Below are 23,898 nucleotides of genomic sequence, written 5' to 3'. Positions count from 1 at the left end.
GCAAGGCAGACACCAAGGCATCGTTGTCAGACTTGCAGCTCAGGAAATGCAGCAGGATCAGGCATGTTGGGTTTGAAACATTCAGTACAATACTGAAGAGCAGTGCAGGATCCATGATTTCTGACAGAGATGGCTGGTGTGCTGGTTACCAGGGCAGTTGAAAAGCTGCATGAAACATACTAGGATACCCATGGGATATGACGCAGAGAAAACTGTGTCATAGGACACTGAACCTGCCCCCATGGAGGGATTGCAAACCCTTCCCAAAACACCCTGTGGTAGAAAGCAGCAAGATAGCTGCCCATGGTGCACTGCTTTGTGTCAATGCAAGAGCTGCTACTGTGGAAACAGTAGTGTAGTGTGAACATGCAACAGTGGTTTAATTACAGCGGTGGCTGTACACTGACATAACTTAAGTCAACTTAACTTTATAGTGTAGACAAGCCCTTACATTACTTAACTATAAGCATTTGAATAATTTCATTGAAGTCAGTGAGGTTGCTCACATGCTTGACGTTAAGCATTCCTGTGTGTTTCCAGAAGCATGGGCATAGCGACTAAACTAGTGATCTCCTTCACAGTATTTTAGTTTCAGCAACTCACTTGGCTCTAGCATTTAGAAAAGCTTTCATTTCCCATTGGCTCGTTGGAAAGGTTTTTCACTTAGCTTTAGTTTTGCTCTTTATTTTGAGTGCAATGGATGCATTCAAGCTCACAAAAATAAACAAACCTATGTGTGGAGCTGTGCAAAATTTCCTTTCCACACTTTAACAGATTTGCAAAAAAGCGAAAAACATCTTTGGCTCTCACTTTAAGAAGAACCACTCAGGAGCCTGCTGTGATATAAAATCCCATGCTTATTTATCTCCCTAGCATTACTCAGCCAAGATAAAGCATACTAGAATGACAATGATCTGTACAATACCTATACAGAAGGCATGAAGGGGCTGGAGACCTACCACTTCTAAGAGGAAAGGGCAGTTAACGGTGCACGCTCTTTTTGTTCTGGAGTCATAGACACTCTTGCATTTGCCCAAAAGGGAGAAGTTCACCACCTTCAATGTGAGAACCTGTGTCAGTCACTGGAAGTAGCAACTATTGAATCAAACTTGCATATATACAAGGAAATATCTTTTTGTCTGCAAATCCCAGGGAACTGCAAATTGGTCACTTTTCCCAGCTCTGTCTTCCAGGCAAATGTCAGATTCGACTCATGAGCTATGAGGGTCTGGTAAGACTTAGTTCAGTATAGCTCAAATGAAGAGGTCCAGAACTCCTATCCAAACAGCTGTGGTTCCTATATTAATTTCAGCCTACAGGCTATAAAACCTCAGACCCCAAGTTCCCCAAGGAAGTCTTGCATAAGCATTGTTCTCAATTAGTAGGGCTGAGAGCACAGAGAAAGCAAGACATCCAAGCTTAAGTTGACCTTGGAACATTCCAAATAAATGGTCAAGTCTCCCTCAGATGTATGCGTATATATAAACCCTATTAATGGTAATGGGACTTACATGTGCACATTGAGGGTAGAATATATCCTTAAGTAAGCAAATTAGGACAAGCCAAGAACAATCAAACTTTGTTACATTTTAGAATTTGGCCAAAACAATAGTTATTCAAAACTGATTTTATAGGATAACCAAATCTGTCCATCTGTGATGGGATTTTGGATTCCAGTAGAACTTGTGTTTTATTTTCTAAGGTTTTCACAGTTTAGTTTTGATAAGTGAAACAAGCTTCCAAAAACTGTTGGTCAAAAAGGAAGCAGCTGTGTGCGGAGAGGAGACATGGAACCCCACGGGAGAACTGTAGCAAGCACAGTACTTGTGAACTTTGGAGATTCAACAAGAAGCAGGAAATGGTATTTTACTTCTGTGCTGTCTTCTGCCTAGTGAGAGAGAGGTGCTGGGAAAGTGAGAACTCTATATGCAATGGATTTGACAGGCCTGAAGACAGAAGTCCTCTAGTCACAGCCCGGGCAGTGGAAGTGTAAACTTTCTCGCATGCTGCCTCAACCCTGGGATGAGATAATAATTCATTCTCCTTGCCCATTCAACTCTTGGTCTACTATGCTGAACCTTCCAGCAAGGTTAGCAATTTGTGCCAATTTTGGTGAAATTTTTTGTGATGCAGACCCTGTCATCAATGAATTTTTTAACTGAGCCCACTAAACACATTTCCCAGAACCTGACACATAGCGATCAGTTGGTAACAACTTTCAAACACTGCTGGCCTGCGTTTGATTGGCACTGGTTAAAATTCCCATTAAAATTCACAGGGGTTGCATGGCTAATTCTCTAGTCTGCTCTGAAAATCTCAGTAACAGACTCAGTATTCCATCAATAATCCCCTGAGCCACCCATTGTCGACCATTGTCATTCCTGAAAAGATTATCAGCAACAGTGTTGCAAGATGTTTGAAATTTGTATACCTGCTTGTATCACCAATGAGAAGATACTTGTACCATGGTAGAAATTTGTTTTATGCAGGGTGTGGTTTGTTTGGGTTATTTTGTCATTTGTTATAATGATTATAGAGAAAAAATATTCAAAATGGCAGAAGTTTACTAAACAGAAATATAAATCAAAAAGAAAATAGACTGTTCATCTGGGAAACATGTTTGGACACATATTTTCAATACCACTTAAAAGCTGTACCATCCAGTTGTGAAAGCAATTAACTAAAGACCCACAATAAAATAAGAAGCAAAACTGTTTTATGGCTTGAGAAGTAAACAAAGCCTGCAATGTGCTTGTTGCCTCTAAGCTGGAGGGTAGATGTGTGGAGGGAGAGGTTGTGAACAGGTTCACCAGACACCCGATTTCCCAGAAAGCAAAGGTGCATAACTGCAGTCAGTGCTGTAGGAAATACAGCAAGTGAATCTTGGCAGCTTCAGTTTCCCTGAGTTTATAAAGTTATCCACTTTTAAACATGAAGCAAAAATTTTTATTAAAGCCAGCATTTTTAATATCCGATCAGTTGTAGGAAGGAAATCAGCAAGACCAGTTGTTGGTACAAAGTGTACCCTGAACACTGAGGCAGGAGCCGACTGGCAATGTCTGTGACATTCTTTCACTCTGGCTGTCCTTTCAATAGCAAACCAGAAATGCTTTCCACAAACGATTTAAAAAAATTAGGAATTTTAATGAGAATCCCTGGGTTATATGGTTTTACATAAAGCAGAACTGAGGATCCATAAACTGGGTTGCAACACCTAGAGTAAACATGATTTGGTTTCTTTTCTTTTCTTTTTTTTCCCAAATATATAACTGAGTTGCTATTCAGCTTCCCCTCTCAGACCTTTTTATATTTGCAAAACAAAATCACTCCTTGTGGGGTAGCTACAAATGTCAGTACTTCTGACAAGTATTTATTAAAGAACAGCAAATTTTCTGGAAGCCTCAAGCCTTGATAGTCAAGTTGAGTCAAATTCAGGCAGTTATGTTTAGACCTCCCAGATGAGACACATAGTGATGGTTGTTTAGTTTGTATTGGTATTAGGGTAGCACCTAGATGTCCCAAATGGGATTTGGGCCCAATTGTACTATGACTGATAAGAAAATGAGTAAAATGTACTTCCTGCCTTAAAGAGTTTACAGTTTGACCATGACTTTCATTTGTGAACTCAAGTGTCGGGTGTAACTCCAATTTGCTAATTGCTGAGGATGAAACACAAGAATAAATGTTGTAACCTCTTGGGTAAGGATAATGTTTTTATGATCATCTGTACTTCAATAGCTCCTTTAATCCAAAGATCTCTATGCACTACCCCACATTACTAAACTATGTTAATTATATGAGCGGTTACCAAGATGGGTAATTTTCCATATTCTGCGTATCACTAGACTTGCACGCTGGGGTGATTAGTACTTGTTTCCAAGAGCTCTTTTGAGACCAAGGACAAATTCATCTGCCAGTTAAATGTTGTGCAATGATATAAGTAGATCATTTTTAACAACTTTGGATCCAAACCATCAGTCCCAAGAAGTTTTTTTCTTAAATAAAGCAACATGTCCTACACTTGTCTGGAAAATACTGGTCATAAAGAAAATTTAGTTCTAGAAACGTTACAATTAGAGCTGATCAAACTGTTCACAGCGAACAAATTGAGTCCTTTATTTTGTTTCCAAACTGAGATTTTTACAAATATGTTTCCTACAGGACACAGAATGGCCTATTAGGAAGGGCACTGGAGTGTACTTCAGGAGACCTAGTAGCTATTCTCCCAGGAATCTGTGTTTCCAAACCAAATCATGTGTACTCACAAATGAACAAACTTAGTTGCACAATATGAGCCTTCTCTGAACATCGGTATGAACAAAATGTAATTTATCCAAATGTTTGTGAAATGGTAAGTCCTCTCCATATGAATCCATTCACTTTATTTGCATGATCATAAATCCTTTTACAAATATTTGCCCTGATCTAATTGCATTTTTTTCTTTTCTGTGAGCCATTAGCAGCCATGTTGACTTCCTCTCCCTTATACCATTGCAGCTTTGGTCATTTGCTTTTGTTGAGTAAGCACTGTGGTGTTTTATTGTTCAGCATTATTTATACAACAGCATAGATTTATTTGGCAATTTGCAAACACATAGGAAGGCAAGAACTCTTATTGGCTATTAGCAGGTCCATGTTTATTTATTACAATTAAATATTTCAGTTAATTCAATATATTTTTCAAATCATTCAACTGTCTCCAAAATTACCTTTTTTAAAAAAAGTTTTCTGTTGAATTAGGTAATAGGCTGTTGAATTTTAAGTTGTGGTAGGAGGAAGAAGAATCACATGGTCTGATTATTTAGATTGTAAGATCTTTGGGGCATGGAGCATCTTTTTCTTCTGTGTTTATATAGCCCCTAACAAAACTGGAGTGCTCAGCCATGCCTGGGACATTTTGGGGCTACTGCAATACAAATAAATAATATAGAACATTGCACAGCTCCAATGACATAATAGACCCTAAAGTTTACTTACAAATAATTTTTCTGAAGCTACTCATGAGTGCTTTATTTTCCTGTTTCTGAATTGCAAGGTGGTATTAGGAAGCACAGAACAGTTCAGAGAAGCAGGTGAGTCTGTGGGAAAGAATGACCTTGAAAAAACTAACCGTGTTTCTAAGGACAAACTTGGTGATTATGTTCCTGACTGATTTCCTTTCATCACTTACATGCAAGAGTGATTTCCAAATGCAGCTGGACAAAGATCACAAGCCTAGTTTCCTCTCTGTTAGTCACATAAATTAAAAGTATCTCTTACCATGATTTGAAAAATACTGGGAAAATAATGACCGTCCTATTATTCTGAGGAACTATAAAAATGGGCCAGGTAATTTAATACTGACCATCATGGGCCATGCTGTTATTTTTCTCATCTGTTTACCCTGTTTATATATTTGTTCACTATATGTTTATATTTAGAGCCTAATTTTGCACTCCTTGCACACGCTAAAGTTCCATCTACTTCAGTAGGAGTTTGGAATATACAATGAATGCCAACTCAGGCCCAGATTCTTGATTTAAGCATTATATATTTCTTCATATCTGAATGAAAGACTGTGACTGTATTTCATGATCCCATCATTAGGCTGCTGGTTAATATTTATATTGGAAGCCAAAATCTTTAATCAAAATATAGTTTATAAAGAAAAGGTTACTTTGGAAATTCTGGTCTTAGTTATATAACTATTCCTCAATTCCATGCAGTTTTCAAGATCACATAACAAACCTGAGGTTTGAATCTATGCCGAGCACTATCCCTTTTGTGCATATAAGCAAGTAGCTCAAAATTAGCCATGGTGTTTTCCTTCCTATAAATTTTGCCAATTTCAGCAAGGCATGTTTATTACAACTTTTACAAATTATATGCTAACATAAACCCAGGCTAAATTCTTGTCTGCGATGAATTCCTGTGCTACTCACATTAAGTTTTCTAAAAATATATCTAATAAAAAATGTACATGATTTTAAATAGACTCAATTCAAGGGTAATTTAGGTTGGTATGCCCTCCAGAGACAGCCTATAAGAATGTGATCACTAAATAGTTCGGTGTCTGGTTATCCTTTAGTCTGCTTACAACAGCTGAGACAGCCTTTGGGGATATTGTTAGAGTCTGAGACTAGGAATCAGGGTGATTAGATTCTATTATTACTGCTTCCACTGGCCCTGACCATGGGAGTAAGATGCTTACGACCATTTTCAGTCTTGACCCCATCTATTTGAATGGAGTTATATCAAGAGTGAATTTGGACAATTATCTGTATGGCCCTCCATTTCCCATGTGTGAAATGGATATACTGTATTATTATTTACTTACCTCTCAGAGAAGTAAATGTGAAGATTAATCAATTAATATTAGTAATTTTTTTTATCTTATCAAAAGCAAGGTGCCCCATAAGAGCCCAAGATGAAAGTCCAAAAGGAAAAAAAAATGTGAAAAAACTCAGGTAATTGTTTGTTTTGTGTTGGTTCTTTAATGGCTAGATACAACCTTAGAGCCCAATCTTGTTTCCATTATAATTAACTGGAGTTTTGCCATTTTACATCAATGGGGTACAAAATTGGATGCATATTCCTTGAAATGTGATCTGATCTGTAGCACATTGAATCAGTGGAAAAACTCCTATTTGCTTCAGGTCCATAATGCCTTGATTGTATTTCTTTTCTCCAGTCTATCATTATTAAAAGCCCCACACAAATACTTTTCTATTTCCAATATGTGTTATATATTTCTAATATAGCCACAAACCTCCCATTTGGGGGATTTTATAAATATTATCGACAGTGATATATTGTTGGTCAATAATATTAATACTGAGTAATTCAAAGTGATCATTTATGTAGGTTAGATTGAATAAACTTCTAATTTAGGTTCTTCATTACACAATAACATTTTAAAATGGCTTGGCCAAGGGATAGGAATAAATTAAGCTTGTGGGCAGAGGTTTCCAGCCTAAGTAAATAGTCTTATTATTAATAAACTATATCAAGTTTTCAACAGAACCCAAAGGAATAACATACAAAAGCAACATCACATTAACAACCTTTTGTTCACACCTCTCAACCCAGTGGTAGTAAATTAGAAGCATGGCAAAAATTATGGGATTAAAACAGGAATCCATAAAAAGTAAGGGAATTACTTTAATTATCAGTGTCCTATATAAACCAGGTACTTATCCCCAGTATAAATACAAAATTCCAAGACCAAATCTTCACCTAGAAATTTTTCTTCACAAACGCTATTCATTTGGATCCTTCGCTTTTGTATTTTGGAAGAGGGTAAACAGAAGGGGGACACAGTGTAAATAAAAAGCAGCAAATTAATAAAATACACCTACCATTTAGCTTTTAAAAACTTCTAATGGTATTGTTTACAACTTCTTTTGATGTTCAGACCAACTTCCAATGAAGTCGTTGGGTGTCTTTCCATTTATCTCAGATATAGATATAGATATAGATATAGATATAGATTCTATCTATATGCAAAGCAAAGTGTTAACATAGGGTCATATTTTTCTCTCTGTCTATATGAGTATAGACAAGGTGAGTGGGGTAATAGCTTTTATTGGACGAACTTCTGTTAGTGAAAGAGACAAATTTTGGAGCCCCACAGAGCTCTTCTTGAGGTCTGGGGAAAGTAATCAGAGTGTCACAAGCTAAATGCAAGGCAGAACAGATTGTTAAGCATAAGGAACATGTTGCAAGAAGTCATTCAAAGTGATAGGCCTCTCAGTCCCTGTCCTCAAAGGAGCCCTGCACAACACCTTCAAGCATAGGAGCTTAAATTCATTAATGATTCTAGATGCCAAAAAATCATAGACTCAATAGTTTTATGTCTCATTACACAGTCTACTAACTCTCTTTTGGCCTATGATTGTAGAGGTGTTAATTGGCCACTTCATTTTGAATGGTTTCTTGCAACACATGTTTATCCACAGGAGAGGAACATTGCAGTCATTTTCATTCTCTCTTTATCCCATAAGTGTTCTTTCTGTGGCTATTTATATGGAAGGATTGATCTGGAGCAGCGTTCTTAAAGATTATCTGACCAGGAATGTTACTTAACTTAACATAAATAAATACAAAGTCAATGCTGAAATGATATGATTGAGTGAATTCAGTGAGCAGCCCATGTGCCTAGGGTGACCAAATGTCCCGATTTTATAGGGACAGTCCTGATTTTGGGGTCTTTTTCTTAAATAGGCTCCTATTACCCCCCACCCCCTGTCCCGATTTTTCATACTTGTTGTCTGGTCACCTTACATGTGCCCCATGAGTATTTGGGTATAGATTACTTTCCAAGTGATCTCCAGAATAAGCACCATTGGTAGAGCTGAGTGTTATGGTTTTGTTATAGTTGGTCTAAAAGTATTAAACTGCATGAAACAGATTTTCTGCCAATGCAAACTTAAAACTGAAGCTCCCAATGGTTTAAGTCTGGAAGAAAATACATGTGCTTAACATCTTAGCTTTTCTGGAATTCTCATTGAGAATTTTTCTGATACAATGTTCCAAGAACATCCTTTGTTTGTTCAAACTTTAATCTTAAACCAGCTGTAAAAAAGAGCCCAGCTACACACTCACTCTCTCTCTCTCTCTCTCACTCACTCACTCATTAAATTATATCTTCCCTGAAGAAATATTGTAGAACTATATGTCTTTATGGAGAGAGAGAGAGAGAGTATGTACATATGGTTTAGCAGTTATTCTTCACTCTGCCAGTCTGTCACAACCATACAGCCTATCAACAGAGACTCAACAAGCCCTTGTTGACAGGCTCTAAGCTCTGCCAGTTTTCATATGTGGCTGATTATACATAGCATAGAAGTGTATATTATATAGGTATTTTTACATTATCCTTCTTCAGGAAGATTTTCTCATTAGATAATGGGATCTTCGTGATTTTCCACCTTTAGTTGCTACAACAAATTTTGCAACAGCATGCATGCTATTGTTAGCAATTAGTCCTTCATCATTCCTCAGTTATTCTACTCCAAATGTTCTGCAGATGCAGAATGTTACCTTTAAATTACACAGCTTACCTTATAGAGGCTAATCTTGCTTTTTTCAAACATAAAAGTATGGGACCGCTATGCTAGTAATAGTCACTCTCTCTTTTCTCTCACTGTAGAGAGAAAGAGAGAGAGAGAAAAAATATATAGTATCTTTCTGTGTATGTGTATGTAGAGAGAGAGAGACTATAGTCTTTCTCTCTACATATATATATATAGAGAGAGAGAATATAGTCTCTCTCTATATATATATGTAGAGAGAAAGACTATAGTCTCTCTCTCTCTACATACACATACACAGAAAGAGAGAGAGAATATAGTCTCTCTCTCTCTCAAAACAAAAAAAGTTTCTTTTAACATTTATTAGTGTCAAATGCTGGTAGACATTGCACCACTGGGCTGGATTGAATCCCTCATGATGCACCTTGGTCTCCTTTCTTGTTGAACCGCTGAAACATATTATGGCAGTTTCAGGACTGTGATGCATGATGGGAGATGTAGTTCAGCCCACAGAGGAGACTGCAGTCATGAGGCACCAGAACTACAACTCCTCTGAGGCACTGTGGCCACCCAAGAGAAACAATTCAATGTTGAACTAAGACAAAGGAAATGTTTCATACTCAGAACTCTCCAGTCAGTTGGAGAAAATTAATATTTTGATTTTTTTCATCCCAGTTCAGGAGAAAAGAAATGTGGGGGGAAAAAAAAAAGAATTTCCAGCAAGATGGAAATTCTGATTTTTGACATACACTGATTTTAATCATTATGTCCTCAGTGTGCTATTGGATCAACTGGTACATGCAAGAAAAGCCCATTTTCTCATCAAAGAAAAACAGCAATAAAATATGCTAACTAGCAAAGGCAAAAAAATTACACGTACATAGATAATGTATGTAGGTAGATACAGTAGAAATAGGTCTTATGAGGCATTTGAATATGGGAAAAAAATACTGTGATGAACCAGACTGGAAAGGATATTCCAAGCTATCAGAATACCTACTACTCAAATCAACCATATTAAAATTACCCACTTCAAGTAAATCCTGGCACCATATGTTTTTTCAGTGACTGCCACAGGGCCTGGTCTAAGCACAGTTTTTGTATCAGTGTAACTATGCCAGTTAGTGATGATGTTTTAGTTTGAATTTTGTTTACCAATGTAATTATATAGGTACAACCTCTTTGTGTGGCTGCAGTTATATCAGTATAGATTGTTCCCTTTTCCATGTGGGAATTAATTATACCAGTATAAAACCATTCATATCAACATAACTACATCCACACTAGGAGGGTTGTACCACTTTAAATCAGTATAGTTAAAATGATACAACCTTTGTGTTGAGACAAACCCTAAGTAAAATAAATTATGTTTTCATGCAGAATTCTTTAAGCAACATGTAATAGGTATAGATACACAGATGCCAACATGTGAATAACATGTTATGGATTATGTACATCTCTCTCCATTTAAAAAGTCAAAAAGTCAATTGTTATCAAAACCACAGTTTATAATAACTGAGACTGTAGTTATTTCTTTGTTTCAGTATAGGAAAAAGCAGATATTAAAGTATGATAGATGGTGGGAAAAGTTCACTTTCACAATAGCTATTATTCTAGCATAAATAGTTTTCTTCTTTGTGTGAAATATTGTATATTTTGATTAATGTTTATTCCACCATGCTATCAAGAAAAAGAGCAACAAACTATTTCTTTACTTATGTAGCATAAATAATTAATTTGAAATTGAAATTAAAAATTGTAATTAAAACATTAAATTAAAAATTGCTTCATTAAATTTGTCCACATACTAGACATGTAAGTGTTTTGAACAGGACTGCATGCATGGCTTCCCTGTGAAAGGAGCATTGCTATCTCATTTAGACCAGATGCACATAGGAATTTCCTAATGTGCTACAGATCCCATGCAACCAACTGGGGGAGAGGGTGGGTTATGTGGGTATGCACACTCATGTGTGTATTTATGAGGTACATATTTTAAAAATTAATTTGTTTGACTCTTCAGCTATTTGAGTTGTCATGGGCCCCCAGTCTATCTTGAAATCTCTAAACACACTCATAGACACTATATTTACACATAGCTACCACTATGTATTATACTTTGCCCTTGTGCATAAAACAAATAATGACCTATGCTGATGCAGCATGGAATTTATCTTTCTTTAAAAAAGGAAAAATTGGGGATGTAAAGAGATTCACAATGCTGCTTTCAAATTAGAAGTTATAGTCCAGTGTTCCTTAATTTCATCCTGTTTCCTTTGGAACACTATTTTTTCTTCTATATTAACAAAACCAGTACATTGTGATGTATTGCACATGTCTCAGGAGTACACTGTATGGCAGAATTAGTTTAGGATAGTTGGGTATCAGTTAAGTATCAAAATGTTTCTTAGCAGTTTTCATCGTATAAATGAATGTGTTTTTAATTTCTTCTTCAACAGGAGGAAATATTTTGCTCAGACCTCAAAATAGTCAAGCTCTCAAAGTACATTAATTTTCAGTATAAGATCTAACACTAGCTTTACAATATTTTGCTTTATCCCAGTATGACCAAAGGTTCTGGCAGTAAATGGAAATTATAATTTTCTACTGATTTGATTTGACTGTATGAGGCATTGTGCAGTATTAGTCCTTAGAACAGAACAGTACAGTGGTCAAATAATCAGAGCTCTTTGAAATGTTTTACTTGCAAAACAGAATTTCAGAATTGTAGCTTTTTCTAGTTTTTCAACAGCAACAACAAAAATTCCAGGGGGAGGGGTTGTTTTATTTTGTTTTGTTTTTTGCTATGTGCAAAATCACTATTCCTCCAGGAAGAGGGGGGTTAATAGGAGTTCAGGGTACAAATTCTTAAAATGGCTGATAATGTGTGGTCTAGAGATTAGGCTAGCCAACTGGAAGTCCAGGATAAGTCCATGTTCTCATCCCTTTTCTGCCATTGACTTTCTGTGAGAGATTGTGGAATATGCCATAATTAGTGAATTGATTTTCCAAAATGTTGGAAGTCCTGAAGTTCCAACTGAGGTGGAAACCTCTGAAAATGAGGCCCCCTTATTTAATTTTATTTATTTATTTATTTAAGGTGCATAACTTTTAAGCATCCATGTTTGAAAATTTTGGCCTTAATGTCCAGTGCTTTTGATAACCATTATGGTAAGATGTTGATAGATGTTTGGCTGCGTGAGTGTGTTCTCTTTGTGTGTATTCCCTGCATAGACAGCTGGCACGGCATGCCTCGCGGGAACCACCCAATGACTACAAGATTCATTAAGGTTTATTGTATCCTGCAGATTCTACTGGACCACTAATACTTGCATGCCCATAACAATGGACCAGCTCAGAGAACGGCATGACTTTCCATTCCTTCCTAAACCAGACAAAGATACTCCCTCTGATATACATATTTATATCCCAATACAAACAAGTTAGTACTGCCCCTCTGACATAGTTAGTTACTGCCCCCTGACGTGGCTAGTTATCACCCATCAGTTTGTACATGTTGATTCGATCAAAGCATCTCTATTACGTACTGTCATTATGACTTTATCTTTTAAGAGGGGTCAGTGTGTTCCTGTTATCCTTGGGGAATGTTTTTGTACCATCCTTGATATTGGGATGTTCTGGTGCCACTTGATATCAGGATCTGTTTGTGTGAGTACTCTGTGCTTTACCACGTCTTAGGAATGCGTATTTTGCAATATCAGCCTATTCTTGCCAGATTTTGTGAACATGCAAGTAGGCAGAGCCTGATGTTTGCTTACAGCCTGACTTTTGCTAACTTTGCTTTATATCAGCAAAGCTTGCCCACTACTTTAGCTCAGACCTCTGATACAAGGGCTTATGTCTCAGGCTCTCTTACTACACCCACCTAATACAGATGAGGGAAATATTAATCACACTCTCTACAAAATATTTTCTGAGCCACAACTGGAAAAAATAAGTGAAAAGGATTAAATGCGTTTTGCCAGTTGAACTTTTTCTTCCTCATAATTAAGTAGAGTTGGCGGATGCTTGCACAGAAATTTTGGGAGAAAACCTCTGATAACATTGCTATTTACAAGATGTGTCAAAAATCATTATTGTTAATTTAATTCCCACTTTTAGCTTCCATTTTCAACAAATACATTTATTTATCCAAGGTTTTGGAAAGTTTAGATTAAAGGTGGGATTTTCAAAAATACTCAGTATTGGCCTAGCTCTGTTCCTATTACAATCAATAGTAAACTTCAATTTACATAGATGGCAGCAGAGTGGGCACTTTTGAAAATTCCACTCAAATTCTAAGACAATGTTGTTTTGAGGAGGATTATACAGATACGTTGGCCTCAGTAAATTGTCTCCCCATGTCTCAGCATGCTCATCTCCCACTCATATTTGATTACAGAAGATTTGATATTCACCCCGCCTGTGAATCTCAATCAGGATGTGGTGGGAGTAGCTTGGCCACTTCTTGATCTGTGTGCAGATGATTTACTGACATCCTTAAAAAAACAAGGACCTTCTGTACCTGCCTCACTGGAGATCATTGACATATACCTGATTTAAACTGAGAAACCAGAGGTAAAGGCTTTAGAGTTGTAAAACCGGATTTGTCCACATTCTGTTGAGTCAAAGAGCTTATAAACCATATTTCGTTATGTGTGCGAATACACACCTACTTCATATACATCTAGCTTTACGTGCAAGTGGAAACCATGCACATCTAGCTAGGTGTCTCTCTAGTGATGTGTATGTTCAAGCACATAATTTGGGGGCATATATATATTTCGAAGGGAGCCCGGGCTAGTTGTTTGCACCTGCTTATCTCACTTCTGGAAAGGATACCCTGGGTTAAGAAGAACATCCTTTCCATTTACTGTTCCTTTAATGTTAAGACATTGATAAGACTTTAATGGAATTTACTATGTATTTCAGTGTGAAGGTAAATTGAGATATTTCAAGGTCATTCAGCAGCCTATGTCAGAAAGACTTTGAAATTTCCAAATGTAAGTGCCAACATGTGACTTTAAGCCACAGCTCTTGGTTGGTGCATTGGCCACTGTAGCAGGAGCTTGCAAGGTGTTGTCTGATGCAGGCACAGTTCCACTGGGGTGAAAAGGAATAGGACCAATGACACACTCCTTGAAAATGTGCATCTTGTTCTTTCTTTGTGCACAGGACCATAGATCCATCTTCCTACACACACCCTCTACTTGCCTTTGAGAACTGTACTTCTGTAATAAGCAATAGCCTAGGGAAGTACTTGCAGTCCCAGGGCACAGAAATTAAGATGGTGTCCAGCCCTTTCACACTCACACAAATGAGAAGACTCTGTATGTCTCCTTTCCACTTCTTGTATACTAGTTCGGGACAAGGGCAATCTAGGTTTAACCTTGTACTTTTGGACAACTCAGCTAGCAACAGCTGCCATGAGGTTATAACTGTAGCTGACTGTAAATGGATATGAATGGATTCACACAGCAGTAGAATGTTAATCCTTATTCTTTACTTCATATTCAGGCTGTGATTGCATACAACAACCAGCTGGGACTATAGATAACCCAGTAATATTCATATTTTGGAGCATTTGGGGGAAATTTTAAAAATATTGTCATACATGAAATACCACACGGGTGGTACTGGTACTGTGTATCTAGTATTTCAAGCAGGAATGTTAGTACTGTATTCCCTTGTTAAATTCTGCAGGGACAATTAATCCAGGTAAAATTAAAAAAAAACCTCCCAATTTAAAATATAATTTATTATCAAGACATTCATATTAAAAATAATCTTTGGGACCACATGAAGATGATTTTTCCCCCTTTTTTGCCTTTGGAAACCATTCTTGTGAATAACTTCCCCGTGTGGGGGTTTGTGTCTAGAACATACGAAATATTACTAGGTGTCTGTTAACTACCTAAACAAAATTCTCAGTTGTAATCTTTCATTCAGATTAGATCCTGGATTAGAGAACAAGAATAGGTTTTAGTCTCAAGTAGTATGGCGGGGGAGAGATTATCCCTTTCAAAGATTATGGGACCAAGGAAACAGCAAAATATCAGTAAAGTACAGAAAGAGAACCCTGTGAAGAAGAAAAATATAGGGCAAGGTCCTCAGCTTGTGGAAATTGGCATAGTTCCTTTGGATATACATGTAGTGAATGTTAATCATTTTATTTTTTTTAATTTTTTTACTTACTCATATTAGGCCTATTATCTGAAAGAAGACCTGAGATTGAAGGTTCTTCTGTTATTGAGATGAAGGAATTATATTACTGAGATGAAGGAAGTCACGATATTTAACAGTTTGAGAACACATCATGAACAGAAGCCATGTAAATAAATACTCGTAGCCTGTAGTATGTTACAAATGCTGCTTGGACCACAAAGTACAGAAAAGAGACTTTGTGCTGCTCAAGGGCCACAGAGAGCTCCTTTTTTCTACTTTGTCTCCACATACTGAACTCTGATGTATAAGGAGCACATAAGACAAACATAGCACACTTGTGGGGATACACCCCCCCTCATTTGAAAGACCAGCCACAGCGTCAGGTTTTGCAACCTATCAGAACTAGATACACATGCAATTACTCAGTGCATGAGGATTTGAGTATCTGCGTGTGGACATGATCAGCTAGTTGCTTAAGTAGCCATTTGCTCACACATTATTGTGCACTTGCACACATTACGTATACAGTTGTGCATGCCTAACTCACAATCTGGCCCCATTCATTTTTTTAATATTTCTATCTTTTTTTGTCCTTCCCATCTCTGCCTCAGTACTTCAGGTAAGCAAGGACAAAATTTGGAATTAAATTAATTGAGAAAAGTGCATTTTGTTAAACTTAATAAACATATGTGTGATTTCTAAAAACATGCTCTTGCCTTACTACAGATAACAGCAACTTACCATGTACTAAAGAGTAGTTTAGTCTACGTTAGCTTCTATTCAAACACCAAAAGTCTTCTCTTTAGTATATAGGCAATGTGTGATGCAGTTATGGTCTCATCGCATAATGTAGAACATCTGGGAGAATTGCCACTTGTCAAGCCAATCAGGACCCTGCTGACAGACGGAGAGTGTGCATTATAATGAAATGCCATTCCACAGCTGTTCACAAAATTAATTTCCCTGCAGAATTTTCTAATTAGTTGGCTCTTTCCAGCCCATTCCCCACAGAGGAAACAGAAAGGAAGCAAAAGGCGAACACCTGCTCCTAAAGCTGTGGCTAGGGGAAAAAAACATTTGAGGGGTGACATATACAGTAAGTACTTAGGCACTAGAAAGTCTCCCATCTACCCAGCTGCAGGGATGAAGTAACTCTGTTTGGAAGCTTAATGGAGATTCTTTTGTGGGGGAAGAATTTCCAGTGGTTGAAATTCCAGACAGTTAACCACATTACTGAGAGGAAAATAAAGGATTTGTTCAAGTGTTGTTAAAACATTGTCCTAACAAAAAAAGCATGACCTGCAGGGAAAGGAAGAAAGATGGATGAATCAAGACCATTAAGATGATTTTATATGCAGCTTGAGCAATCACCGGTAGATCACGTTTGATATTTTTAATTTCTTCAATGATTTAAAATGAAATAACCCCAAACCACAATTTTGTTGTAATGCAGTATATGATACTTCCAGAGGAGTAACAACTAGAACTGTATAATGCATGCTTAGATAAAGTGAATCATAGTAACAAAAGGAATAACTTAGGTATTTGTTGTTTACAAGTATGCACCTGTGGACTGTACAGGAATAATTAATGCTGAATATTTTAGAAAATGTAGCATCAGTGAAAACAAAAACTCTGGCATAATTCAGAGGGTTTCCTTGAAAAACATCCATTGCAATTCAAAGTATGCATAAGGCAAACCATTTATACTGAGTTTGCAAAGAAATATTGTTGTTACAGGGTAGACTATACAAATTTAGATTAAACTTTTTTACTACAGCTTAAAGAATAATACATGATCAATTTCAACACATTTCCACATTATCTTCATATATAATATATATGGAAATGTTCATTTTAAGACCTTATAAAGTGCATTCCAATAAGAGTTTATTTTTATTTGTTTTTATGTAACTAAATTTGTTTTTTTTCTTTTGACCCAGTGCTATTTTTTAGTTAGGCCCTGATCCTAGAAAGACTTATGCATTAGTTTGTAATTAAAGACCTTCTTTTTAACCCTACAAAATCACCTAAACTTTTATACAGATAATAGTTGATTCATCCTTGTGCAAAATGATTCCCCAATGTTGCTTTAAGGTTACTGAGTTCAAAAAGCTAACATTACCCATAACAAAAGGCAATTGTAAGATTCCAGTGTATGAAGGGTTAACTTTATGCTTCAAAATGTTCCATTTCAATTATTTCTCACATTTTAGTTTTTTTTTCCTTTATTTTGGAAGAGTTTAGGATTGTTTTGTTTTTTTTTATTGGATCAGTGGATTTTTTTCTTGGTGGGAATAATAACATGTGATTAGTTTTCCAATAATTATTTCACATACCAGGTTCAGGTTTTCTGAGTTTAGAAAGTGTGTTGTAAATTGGATAGTTGGGTTTTTGGATAAGCAGACACAGTGAGGGGCAAAAACTGAAGGGTCTGATGCAACTTTTGGGGAAAAAAATGTGGAGATAAAAGAAAAGGCAGCTAGTAGTGCTTATAGAGAAGTCTTGGCAATATGCCCTGGTATTGCAAATATCTGTTTGTAGGAAATTGGGGGATGAGTGAAGGGCAGAAGCTATGGCCTCTTACCATCTCCCTCCTACATAGTGGTAATGAACTGGCTTTTACAATGTGTCTCTAGTTATTTGAATTGGTATAATTGTTTGAATTATATTTGAGGAGAGAGTTTCACAGCCTCCCCCTTCCCCCCCAAACAAAAGTTGGTGTCTAACTGCCATTGAAATTCAGTGGGCGTTGGGTTCCTAACTCCATTTGTGGCTTTCAAGTCTCCATTTATTTCTGGTCTCAACTGCACCTGTCTGTTTTTCTACCACTGTTTCCCTTTTAGCCACAAGGCTTAAGGTGGAAGGGGATAAATCTCTTACTTCTAATGAATATGGGGCTGAAATTCCTCCATGACACAGCTGAAGATATTTTATAATTGTTTTGTTTCTGTAATAATACCATGTAATGTAGGAGCATTTCTCTTTTGAATTAAAATCTATGTCCCAACCCATTTTCTATACTTTATTAGAAAGAATATTTCAAACTTCCTAAATGGTCTCTATATAGTGGGTGTCATTTCACTACAAAAAAAATTCCCTAATTTTTGAAGTAATAGATATTACTTAGATTGGTTTGTCATGAAGGTGTCTATTATCCTATGTTACAGGCAAAGCTGGGAGCATTGGCCTATTATTAAAATTGCCCAATACTTCCGACTATAAGATCTGTTTTCAGTTGTTCATAGCTTTGCCAGAATTTAACAGTTTGGGCTGAAATTTTCTATGCCAGGTGTTTGCCTCAAGCTGTGTCAGGGTGAGCCTTTTGCTTTCCCTGTAAAAATACGCCCAAATGTAATTGTTATAACCCTTTGAAAAATGGAGGTTCAAATATACTCAGCAGAGTCTTCTCCAGTGTTAACAGCAAAATTATCTGAAGATTCCAGCCTCACTGAGCATGCTCGAGTTCCTGTGTGTTACAGGATGCCACATGCGCCATCCCCACAGAATGATCACGTTCCCTCCAGCCAAGGGGTACAGAGTTGAAGGCAGACTTACCCTGTAATGGCTGCTCTGGCCAGAATGGGACTCCGCATTGGAACTGAGAGTCGGTGTCTTCCATGCTGTCATGACCCCTCCTGCTGATACCAAGGCAGTGCGGGGGAGGAAGTCATCTGATTTGAATGCAAAAGGGACAAAAGATAGACTGGGTGGAGGGTGAGACTGGGACTGGATGGGGGAGAGAAACTAGGACTGGCACTAGGTGGACAATTAGACTGGGACTGTTAGCCTGGGTTGGGAGGGGAGTCTGGAATTGAGCACCAGGAGGGGAGGAGGAAATGATAAGGAGACATTTTACAGCTGTGAATCCCAGGTGAAATGAAGCACCTAACTCCCTTTGAGGGGTGGTTTTAGGCCTCTCCCCTTGCCTCAGTATTTTCTATTGGCGAGTTTAGGTGGCTCCCTGTTCAACTTGCTGACTTTTGAATTCCATTCTTTGGTGCCTAGCTTTCCTCATGCATTGTATAGGAACTCTATGCACTTAACCAAGGGTTGTGTATTCCCGTAGACAGCAGGGCACCTAAAAGTTAGGCATTGCAATCTTGAGTCTAAGCCCCCTTGGTGGATCCAGCTGCTTATCATTTTAAGCAGTGTGATTGTTTTATATTAGCCCAGCCCCTAACTACTTTCCAGAAGAAAAGGGAGGAGAGAAAAGCAAACTTCACTAATGTCTAACACAGGGGTCGGCAACCGCTGGCACGCAGCTTGCCAAGGTAAGCACCCTGGCAGGCTGGGCCAGTTTGTTTACCTGCCGCATCCACAGGTTCACCACTCCAGGCCAATGGGGGCAGCGGGAAGGGGCGCGGGCCGAGGGATGTGCTGGCCACAGCTTCCTGCCGCCCCTATTTGGCTTGGAGCAGCGAACCGCGGCCAGTGGGAGCCGCGATTGGCCGAACCTGTGGATGCAGCAGGTAAACAAACTGGCCCAGCCTGCCAGGGTGCTTACCCTGGTGAGCCTCATGCCAGAGGTTGCTGTGCCCTGGTCTAACATCACTAATGGGCCAGCCCATTTCTCCCTCTGTGGGAGAAACATGGCAGTGGTTTCTATCAGGCTACTGTATTTAAGATAGAATTTCCATGGCAAAGGCAATTTGCATCCCTCATCCAGGTATTTAATACTTGTGTAATCAAAGTGTCTCCCCAGCTTTCACATCAGTGTTTTCTGAGGCTGCTGATACTCCTACTAGTGTTTAGTAGGAGTTCTGCTCTCCCTTGCTTCTGGCTCCAGCACTAGGCTCCTGGGCCCCAGTATCTTTGGGCAGACAGCTTATGACAAGGGTAGGTATTAGGCAGAGTGTGGGCCAAATCTGGACTGCCAGTCACTTTTGAATAGACCCCAAAATACTTTTAGGTACTTATTGTTGTTTTTTTATTATTTTCTCTAGAGTCTGAACCTTGACCAAGAAATTTGGACCTTGACAAAAAATAATTGGCTACCCCTCACTTATGATCTGTCACTACTGTCTCTCCTCTTGTCTGTCTCAACAGATCATTGATGTGATCCCTCCTGGGGATGGATTAACTACCAATATCCCAAACAGCTCCCTCAGTGCAGCCCTAGCCCTGTAGATAAGGGACCCCTGCCTTGCAGATTTTGTCCCTGTAGGAAAAAGTAGGTGACTATCACAAGTATATAATAGATTTGTTTATAGATTGCTGCTACTCTAAATAAGGCACTTTCATTGACATTTAGATTTTTCACCCTTGCTATTAAACCTCATATTTCACACACATCCACGGAAGACCAGGTTTGGTTTCCATGAATGGGCCACAGTATGTTTTCTTATGTTATTCAATCTCATACAGGTGCCCATCCAAACCAAGCACTAAAATAAAACATGGCTTCTTTCCCTGGGAAGGTTTCACAGCCCTACTATCCAACTTTCTCCCCTACCACAAACACACACACATAATTGTGCAATAGCCTAGGAAGGAAGGGTGAGATCAGAGCTGTGACTGTGGACATCCTGACATGGGGATCTGGCAGCTATTCAAAACAAACACAATTAGAGGACTTACCCTTGCATGAAGTATTTGCTTTCTTTATAGTCACCAGCCTTAACCTCTAGGAATTCTTACGAATCAGATACAGTGTTCCTTGAGGAGGGCAAGCCTTCTCAAGCTTCTGCCTCTTGCATTACCCAACACAGTGAAGGTGGGGGGACTCACATAGGGTACAACTTCCCTAAGTGAGATAATTTCAAGACAGAAGCTGTCATTTTTAAAAGGAATTTTCTCAATTTGGGGCTCAGAAAGCACTGCCAGGATTCAACCAGCAAAGATCTTATCACATTGTATTTGAAAGTGGCTATGATGATGATGATCTCAGTCTCTCCCTCTCTCCCTCCCTGTACTATCTTCAGCAGCAACTAAATGTAGCACAAAACATCAAAAGTCACAATATACATGAAAATAGGGGACTTGCGTGAGTTCCAGGCCCCACATTTTATCATTTTTTTCTGACAGCTGTGACATCATAGAATGAGCGCTGGGCTTTGTGAGACCTAAAATTGAATTCTAGGATATGCCTGCATATTTTATGAGAGGAGAATAAAAGAGCTTGGCTTGTTTAGCCTAGCGAAACAGAGGCTGAGCGAGGCTTTGATTGCTCTCCATAAATATAACAGGGGGTAGATAGCAGGGAGAGAGTAAAGCTATTTAAACTAATTGAAAATTTTGGCACAAGAACAATGGCTATAAACTGACCATGAATAAATTTAGGCTGGAAATTAGAAAGAGGTTCTAAGAAGACTGGGGTTCCGAAACAGCCTCCCAATAGGAATGGGAGGGGGCGCAAACAAATTATCTAACTCCATCTTAATACTAGTTATGTCTATGTACAAGACTATATGATAGAGTTGCCTGTGGTAGAAGAAGACTGGACTCAATGACCCAGGAGATCCCTTCCAGTCCTTATTTTCCTGTCAGGTCAATAGACATACACACACATGATTTTTGAAAATCTGGCCTTTTGTGCAAATGGGGTTACAATTAAATAGGGATACAAATCTTAAATAATGAATATGCAAATATTTTAGCAGGGTTATATTACCAGCTTCCTGGCCAAGAAAAAAACATTAAGCATGCAAAGGATACTGAGGGCTAGCTTCACAAAGAAACCTAGGTGTGACGATGTTCAGCATCACCATGCCTAACTTTTTTAGGCACCTAGAAAATCACTGGGACTCTCAAAGCCTGAGTTTGTTGTGCAGGCTCTCTGTACAGTGACTGGGAAGAGACAGGTGCCTCAGAATGGGATTCACAGAAACAGCCACCCAAGCCAGGTAATGGGAGATGCCTACGCAAAGAGAGAGACACCTAAATCCAAGCTGGAAAGCAGTGATGCCCTTGGTTCAGGATTGTCAGCTGAAAATCTTCCCTTGGGGTTAGGTGCCTATACTGTTTGTTTGGGGGGGATATTGGGGGGTGAGGGGAGGGAGGAAGAGCTCCTGAATAATTTTAGCCCAGTGGTTAATGTAGTCATCTGCAAGACACCCAGTGCCTAAGAAGAAGAAGGAATTTGAGGAGGGATGTGCCACCTCTCAGGTGAGTGCCCTAGTCACAGGGCTATGGGATATTTTGATGCAGTCTCTCCTGTTGAACAATTTCCACTGTGAATCAATAAAGAGTCAGAGAGAATGATGTTGTAACCTAGTGGTAAAGGTATACACTGAGGATGAGGAGGACCAGGATCCCATCCCCTTGCTCCAATGCCTTTTTAAAAATATGCAGTCAGAGCTGAACTTTCACAGGGAGTGATTGTCAGAGCACCACATCAGAATATCCCATAGCCCAGTAACTTAGGCACTTTACCTCAGCGATGGTAGATCCCTACTCAAATCTTTCTTCCCCTTTTGACAGTGGGGTGACTTTAATTGGGGATCTCCTACATCCCAGGTGAGTACCTTAACCACTGCATTAAGCTCCTTCTGCTACCATTTTTGGCAAGCTCGTCTATAGAGGCCTGATCCAGTAGGCAAGATCTGAGCATGCTTACTGGATAGTGCCTCATAGGCAAGTTAAATGGAGGAATGTCTATCTTCCCCTGGTTTGTGCTTCTGGGGCTTCAGAGTCTGGATACCTGGTGTGGGGCTGAAGGGCACAGGCACAGAGACAGAAAGATACTTTTTCTTTTATACAAAAATGTGAGCCAATCTGGGCTCGTTCAGTGGCAGCTGTGTGGGCCACAGTAGGGCCTGATTCTGGGACTTAGGCACCTAACTGCCATTTTAAGTGCCTAAGTCCTTCTGTGAATGTAGCCCTGAATTTTTCAGAGAGGCAACTAATAAAACACTAATACTACGCAAGGCTAGGATTTAGTCACGGAGGTCATGGAAGTCATGGAACCCGTGACTTCCAGTGAGTTCTGTGACTACAGCCTGTGGCGGCTGGGAGCTGCAGGTTCCCCTGCTGCCCATGGGGGCAGGGAGGTGTGGAGTACCCCCGCTGCCTCTGTTGATCCCTGGAGCTCCAAGCCATTGCAGGCATGGGGGTATCCCACCACTCCTAGCCCACGCAGGTGGTAAGGAACCCCACAGCTCCTGGCTGCTGTGGGTGGTGGGGAACCCCGCAGCTCCCAGCCACTGCTGGCCCCTGGAGCTGCAGGTGGCAGGGATACCACGCAGCTCTGGTCTGCTGCAGGCGACAGGGGCAACCCAATGCTCCCATCCTCCATGGGTGTTGGGGGGGACCCCCGGAGCTGCAGGCATCAGGGATACCCCAAAGCCCCCAATTTCTGCAGGTGGCAGGGGCCTCTGTAGCTCCCAGCCATGGGTAACAGCGGACCTTGGCGCTCCAACACCCAACCCACAGTGAGCGGCCCTAGAGCTCCTAGCTGCTGTACAGCTGGCCCACTTCAGGGGGTGTGGGGACCTGCTGATCCCCATTTTGTCACAAATATTTTTAGTAAAAGTCACGGACTGGTCATGGCTTCCATAAATTTTTCTTTATTGCCCCTGACCTGTCCCTGACTTTTACTAAAAATATCCAAGGCAAAATCTAAGCCTTAATAATAGGTGACTTCATCTACCCACATATAAACTAATCAGCTGTCACAAGAGAACAAGGGTTAGAAAAGCAAATTATTTATATCTTTGATGATTGTAGCTACTTCGAAAGTGCATACCAGGAGAGGTTATTCTCAGCTTAATCCTAACTAACA

The 23,898-nt window shown here is 39.1% G+C and overlaps 1 long non-coding RNA gene across 4 annotated transcripts in view; it reads left to right on the top strand.

Annotated features, from left to right (window-relative positions):
* Positions 1–23,898, top strand: part of LOC120405760 — a 192,608-nt gene that overhangs the window by 56,104 nt on the left and 112,606 nt on the right. For 3 of the 4 annotated variants that reach the window (XR_005598833.1, XR_005598832.1, XR_005598835.1), the window contains 2 exons: positions 4,162–4,351; positions 5,036–5,238. The exons of the other annotated variant lie outside the window; for it this stretch is intronic. This is a non-coding gene — a long non-coding RNA (uncharacterized LOC120405760). Of the gene's footprint in view, positions 1–4,161; positions 4,352–5,035; positions 5,239–23,898 lie in introns of those variants that run through there. 4 annotated transcript variants of the gene reach the window in all.

The sequence above is a fragment of the Mauremys reevesii genome, linkage group 5, assembly GCF_016161935.1.
Source record: "Mauremys reevesii isolate NIE-2019 linkage group 5, ASM1616193v1, whole genome shotgun sequence".
Classification (NCBI taxonomy): Eukaryota; Metazoa; Chordata; order Testudines; family Geoemydidae; genus Mauremys; species Mauremys reevesii.
The sequence above is the reverse complement of the archived record's forward strand: the minus strand, read 5'-3'. Positions and strand labels throughout refer to the sequence as shown.